Below are 7864 nucleotides of genomic sequence, written 5' to 3' on the forward strand. Positions count from 1 at the left end.
ACTGAAAAACTGTTTATTTCTAACAGAGACATATATACAAATGTGTATATACGTCTCTGTTTCTAAACATAGTTTACAATGATACAACTATTCACCAAAAGTAAATGAAGTGGATTTAAGCAAATATAGAAAACCTACGGGTTTTAACCGTCTGATCGTCTAAAATTCAGTGGTTGTCGTTTGTTTATGTGTTACATACTTGTTTTTCGATCATTTTTTTTTATATAAATGAGGCCATTAGTTTTCTCGTTTGAATTGTTGTCATTTCGGGGTCTTTTGTAGCTTTGACTATGCGGTATGGGTTTTTTTCATCGTTGAAGGCCGTACGGTGACCTATAGTTGTTAATTTCTGTGTCATTTTGGTCTCTTGTGGACAGTTGTCTCATTGGCAATCATACCACATCTTCTATTTTATATAGAAGCCCACGACATGAAAAATATGAAGCAATTCAATTGAGAAAACTAAGCGGCGGCATAATTTATAGCAAGACAAATTAAATTGCGGAAAACCAAATGTGACAGACAAAAACCAACGACAACCACTGAACCTCTTGATTTCGGACAGACACAAAAAAATCTTTAAGAATGGTGATGGGTGAGCGCTCGACCCTTCCCTAAGCAGGGACAGTGCTAAAATATGCAAAATAAAATCTCATCAGAAATGGTATGATCCAACTTTCCCCCCTAAGTGAGATGGGATGGGGGGAAACCAGAATCAGGCCAATTTTCTCCCCTTATAGGACGAGAAGGCTAATTCCCCCCTTGAAGTATAACGACGTCAGCGACGTCAGTTTTAAGATATTTATATCTTTTTTTTATTAGTTAAGCGGTACCAAACCTTCATCTCACTAATATTCATTTGATATATATAGATTCTACCACTGCATCGAGTGTGATACGATATTTATCCACTCGAGACAGTTAAATTTTCAAATTTAAAACGCGAGGCAGTGAAAAACATTGATTTACAAAGTAGTGTACAAAACAATATTTGGATACTTGAAAGTATATTGTGTATTAATCCACTTCGGTCATTGAGTAAATTTTCTCCTGGACAGACGTGTTTCAGTCATATGATGCCTCGAAATAGGATGAAATAACTTTACATGAATCATGCTGTTATAATAGCATTACAGTTCGTTAATCAAGCAACTTGTTATTTTTCGAATGTTGAAGCCCCACTTGACAGTCTCCCGAATGACCAAACTATTAGAAAACCGTACAGCCGACCACCATCCACCACGATTAAGACAATTATTATATACTTATTGAGTTACGCTGACGTTGTATTTATAGTAAATATAATAAACCGTACAAATCAACTTTGTGAAAACTCCATACCAAAACAGTCGGCTATGAAATTCCGCGCAAATAAAATTGATGAACAATTAAAACGAGAAAACTAACGGCCTAATTTATAATAAAATAATTTACGAAAAAACACGACCGACACGAACCAACAACAACCATTGTACTTCATGCTCCAGTCTTCGGAATGTCACATAAAGATCATAAGATAAGATAAGATATTTAATTTCCTAATTATCGGGCTCATAACAAGCATGTTACATAATCGCATAAAGTAAAAATAAAAAGCCTTTCTCTCCCACTCGCATACACTCACACATACAAACTATCGTTCTGATTAAGGATGATTGATTTTACAGTACAACATGTAAATGAAAAATAAAATACAGATAAAAATACAGACACAGTGACAAATGTATTTTTATTTTTTTATGAGGAGAGTCAGTTGCCTACATTGTATATATGGAACGAAGGATAACTCTTACACCCCAGAAAAGAAAAAAACCAAAACAAATCAAATATAATGTGACAATGAACTGGTGAATACTGTAAATAAGTTTTATATTATGTGCAAACTTCTGTATATGATGTGAACTCATCCTTATGTTATGTGCTGACATCGTTATATAATTTAATTTTGGATGTAACGCGTCTTCTGATTGGCTAACGTTATTTTGTTATGAGCCTATAAACTTAATTTAGTCATGTGACCGTGACGTAATCAACGTTTTTCCATGGTTTTCTACGGATTAAAATGGAATTTAGAATTAAATTATAAGAAATGACTGTAATATTTTTTCTGTCTATTCGAAATAACATAAAAAATGTGGTGCACACTGTTAAATAACCCGCTACGCGCGTTATTCAGTGTGCGTCAAATTTTTTATGTTATTTCTTCATAGACTGAAAAAATATTACAGTCATTCCTTAAATGATGTGGTAAAGTCATTATATTATGACCAGAGACATATATACACATATGTGTATATATGTCTCTGTTATGACAATGTAAGATCATAGGGTGTGGTTCGGTTTACATCTTTATAGGGTGTCAGAACATCATTATGATGATGTATATTATGATGATGTGCATTCATCGTCCTGATGGTCAATGAACATGATTACGATTAAAGCGATTACTCACTACGTCAGAACTAATTCCGATTTGCTTCTGCGGAGTAACAATTAATCAGGCTAAAATGTTTAGCTGATGTTTGGAAAATGGTTGAGATTTAAAAAGAGATAAACCTTGGCATGTTAGTAGTACCTAGTTTTAAGATGTAAAAAAATCAAACTGATATTGTTGGGAAAATGTCAAAATATATGAATTGCAACGTTTTGTTTTAATATACTGGTCTAAAATAATAAACATACGGAGTCTGCAATAACGAAAATACGGTTAAAATTATCAAATTTAAGAAATAATTCTTTTATTTCATGCTCTATGCTTTAAATTCATTTAGACACCAATCTGATCAGATTACAGGTATTATGTGTTCAAGTATGGCAAGCCGTTCTCGTCAAAACTATGTCTAAACACTTTTTTCGAAAAAAAAATACACACTGAGAATTAAAAACCTAAAATAACACACTGAGATTTAAAAAAATAAAAAACACACACTGAGAATTCAAAATTACACACTGAGATTTTAAAAAGACACACTGAGATGAAATAAATTGAAAAACACACACTGAGAATTGTTAATTACACACTGAGATTAATATGCAAATTACTAATGAATATTCATGAGATGAATAATTCAACAGATGTATATCTTGATCTCAAGAACTCTTGTCATTATAATGATATGCGATTCCTTCAACCAACATTCGTAATAAATTTCAAGACTTAACATCGCTCATATTCATAAGTTTGTTGCCTATAATTCAGATCAGTACTACCAGTAATTAAACATGTGTCCCTTTTCAAAGTCTTCCAACTGTTTCCCTGATTTCGCTAGTTAATCTTTTATATTTTTGTTACGTTTATATGCTATAATAGACACTTGAGTAAAAATTTCACTGCATTCTTTTGCAGATTGTTTCAATGTTTTCTTATAATTGTAATAAAGTTTTTCACCATTTGGTTATATTTTGTAATAAGAGTAAGTGGGTATTTTTCTTGTTCTTGTATTTCTAAAGTTTCTTGTATTAATAATTTGAAACCAAATCGAAGGACTAACGAGTTTTGTCCCCTTGTTGTTTTAAGCTTGTAATAGATTCAGATTAAGTATGCTAATAAGTTATGTGCGCATAAAAAGTGAGCACAAATCTCAGTGTGTAATTTTAAATTCTCAGTGTGTAATTTTAAATTCTCAGTGTGTAATTTCTAATTCTCAGTGTGTGTTTTCAGTTTATTTATTCTCAGTGTGTCTTTTTGAAATCTCAGTGTGTAATTTTCAATTCTCAGTGTGCGTTTTTCATTTTTGAAATCTCATTGCGTCTTTATGAAATCTCAGTGTGTAATTTTTAATTCTCAGTGTGTAATTTTCAATTCTCAGTGTGTAATTCTCAATTCTCAATGTGCGTTTTGATGTTTTTAAATCTCAGTGTGCTTTGTTGTAATTCTCAGTGTGTAAATTTTTCGAAAAATGGTTTAAACATAGTTTTGACGAGAACGGCTTGCCATATTCAAGCTTTAATTTGCTTACACCGATCTGAAAACGCTCAATTCAAGACCATTGGGTTTCTCTGGTTTTGTCGGATTGATCCACACCTTCAAAAATATGAAGGCTGAAATTTCATTGGCTCATGTTATATTAACCAGGTCAGAAAGTAAAACGAAGTGTTGTCAGATCCTTGTAACCAAAACTTAGACAGAAGATCTGTACATTAATCATTTGTTAGACACGGACTGTAGTGTGGGTAGGAGCACATGTATTTCCTTGATGGACTTGAATAAAAAAGAACATGGTTATTATTTTTTTTTATCTCATTATTGTTTTATTTTCCCCTGATTTTGAATGGAAACAAACTTTTTCGCTTCCCTTCTGAAAATATAAAACTTCTTTCAAGATATTTGGAATCAAACATTTACCAAAAATGTTGCCCCCCACCAAAAAATGATCGGCTTCCCACAAAACCTTTTATATTGCGGGTTACTGCATGTGGTGGTGCATTCATGGTAGCATGTTCGCATAGAGTGGGAGAGGTCATGGGTTCGACCCCGGCCGGGTCAAATCCAAAGACTTTCAAATTGATATTTGCTGCTTCCCTGCTAAGCATGCGAAATAAAGGAATAAGAGCAAAAGCTGGTCGGCTCGGAATCAGAAGAATTTGTCCGGGTAAGATGACATGTCTTCCTTCGGAAAGTTAGCCTGTGAACTAGCATGTTAAAAATCCGGCACAGGGTGTCGGTCTAGTACAAAGCAGGGTTAATATTCATATCACATAACAGCTATTTTCCTAATGCATGTAGTTTAAAGGTTTGATTTGCTTGATTGCGTTGTTTTTATAACTGTTTGTTCATGCATTTTAATTAAGTTTTACAATTCTAATCAACAGATAGGCTGGGTTTCAGCTTGTATGATGTTATTGAATGCTTGAACAAACATTTAAACTACATACATTAGGAAAATAGCTGTAACATGTTCTTGTACGAATATGCATTGGCACTCACACCACATCTTCCTATATCTATATCAATTTTCCGCTGCACATCAAGCATCCATCCATAACCATCTGCATGTATATTGAAGTTGTGAAATATATGCACGAAAACATAATAAAAAGCTTTAAGCAAATGAAATACACCGAATTGAAATTCCTTCCATATCTCCTTTAAACAATTTCGGAAGAAAGAGATGGGCGCTTGCTGGTCGAGTGGTGTGAATAGTCGAACTACTATATCACTAGTCTGTCGCACATAGGTGTGTGAGTTCGAATACCGCATGTGACAGGTAAGCTTGACTCCTATCTTAATTGAGCAGAATTGTCAGTTTTCCAAACGAAGGTCGGGTGGTCTCTCTGGGAACTTCGGTTTCCTCCACCAATATAAACTCACCGCCACGAAATAGCATGAAAGTGTTGAAAGTGTCGTTAGATATTAATCAATCAACAAATTAATCAATGAATCATACATACCGGTATAATTATGGCCTCTAAATCTATATCTTTATTCTCATAAAGTCAACTAGAACACACCCGCGAAATAGCGGGCATATACAGCTTGTTAACTGTTGCAGAATGAATTTTTGTAAAATATAGTATGATTTCATATAAGGTATCAAAAGCCCTCTCCCGTTTTTCCAAAGTCCGTCATGTGTTTCCTTTCTGTTAAATTCAATTATTTTTCGTGTTTCTGGCCTTATACCACAAGTATTCTTCCCCTTTGCTACAATGCATTTTTTTTGTAAAGTAAAATTAAATTAAAAATATGCACCGCTTCAAACAAAATAAAAAATGAAATAAATAAAACTGCTTATACACCATTATTATTCAAATAAACTGTGCTTCTATATATAGGACAGTCCATATTAACATACCAATAGTAGGATTTGAATCTCGTATAAATGACTAAGGGTCATTTGAAGGGTGGTCTGAGGGACCCTGATCCCGAAATCCCGGGCTTAACAACATGAAATCACGAGTTGCGTATTTTAACGAAATTCATATCCCGACATTCCGAAATTTAAAAAAAAAATATTCCCGCATCCCGTAAAGATCAATCCCGAAATCCCGAGCTTAAAAACACCCGATCTCGACGTCCCGAATAAGTTCTGCCTCTCTCTAATCTCTACCCTACTTTCATTTTGGCTAAATCACTACTTTCACTTTCAACAATAAATTTTAATGCCCCTTTATGGGAATTTTGTTTTCTAGTCTGTTCGTACGTTCGTTCGTTCGTCCGTCCGTCTGTCCCGCTTCAGGTTTAAGTTTTTGTCGAGGTAGTTTTTGATGAAGTTGAAGTCCAACCAACTCGAAATTTAGTAAATATGTTCCCTATGATATGATCTTTCTAATTATAATGCCAAATTAGAGATTTGACCCCATTTCACGGTCCACTAAACATAGTAAATGATAGTGCCGATGTGGCATCCGTATACTATGGACACATTCTTTTTTCCACGTTTTACTTATTTCAATATATATCATCGCGGCAACTGGTATTACCACTTAGATAGTAAATATTTCAGAAAAAAGTAGACAAAATACAGAGAGTCTCTGTATATTATAGAAGTATAATCGTAGTTTACAGATGGATAAACGCGAAAACATAACTGTAATTGTCTCTCAGGAGGTATAATAGTTGTGGTTCTTGCGATAAAAAAAACCATGATATTGAGAACGCTCTGATTGGCTTATTTATTTTTCATTTTTGTAATATATCATACGATTGGTTGTTCTTGTGCATGTTTACTTGTTTTTACAATTTGGAAATTAGTATGCCGTTTATTATCACTGATCAAGTATATATTTGTTTAGGGGCCATCTGAAGGATGCCTCCGGGTGCGGGAATTTCTCGCTACATTGAAGACCTGTCGGTGACCTTCTGCTGCTGTTTTTTCTATGGTCGGGTTGTTGTCTCTTTGACACATTCCCCATTTCCATTCTCAATTTTATGTTTAAAACCGGAAGTCTTATCTATGATTACAAGTCAGTCTGATAACGGAAACAATATCCGGACACCTTTTTTCACCATACCTTTAAAGCCTTCTATAACTGACCTTTAAACAGAGATACTCCAAAAATAACCGTGCCCTTGTTTTCTGGAAATCTTAAATTAGTATACTATGGAGCGCATTAATCCTCAATTTTTAATGCAAACTCATAGACAAGTAAATTTTGGCTCAAAATGGTCTAGATATATTTCTCTTTCACCAACAGTTTCATTTCTGCAAATGTGTTGGTTAGTTTAAGTAAACAAGGACATTAAAAGCACTATTTTGTGTCAGAGTAGGGCTACTTTTTTATACGTTCTAAATTGGAGAGAGTAATTGGTGGTCTGTCACCTATTTTGTCGTTTTTCTCCCAAAATAACTCAATCTGAATAATCATAAGAATGGATGACAAATGCAACTATGCATGTTACCTAAAGAGCACAGAGGCATGATGATTAATTTATTGTGGAAGGAAAAGAAGCGACACAAAAATTAGGTCTTCTCGTTTAATAGTGATAGATGTATGATATCAGCAAAGAGATAACAATAATAACTTTACAATATATACAAAACAAGAAAGAGATTTTTCAAAAGTCTTAGGTCAGAAGGTCAAACGCATGTGTTTATTATTTTTTTTATAAATGAACAAAGCTTCTTCAGGACTGGTTTTCGAGTACTCGACACAATATATTAAAAACTTTAAGATAATATTTCTAATTCTCTTTTCAGATCTTCTGGTATAGTTCAGTTAAGTCCTGTAATATTTTTACTCACTAAGAATTTTTTTAGTCAATCAAAAGTAAAGAAAATAGAAAAGGTGATAAGTTTTTTTCCTTATAGAACACCATTGTCACAAGCAAGCAAAGTATTCCGAATTATGATTACTAGAAGATGACAGTGAAATCGCGGAACAATTGGGCAAGTGTTGAAACAAAAAGTGTGGACACAGTAATAAG

The sequence above is a fragment of the Mytilus galloprovincialis genome, chromosome 4, assembly GCF_965363235.1.
Source record: "Mytilus galloprovincialis chromosome 4, xbMytGall1.hap1.1, whole genome shotgun sequence".
Classification (NCBI taxonomy): domain Eukaryota; kingdom Metazoa; phylum Mollusca; class Bivalvia; order Mytilida; family Mytilidae; genus Mytilus; species Mytilus galloprovincialis.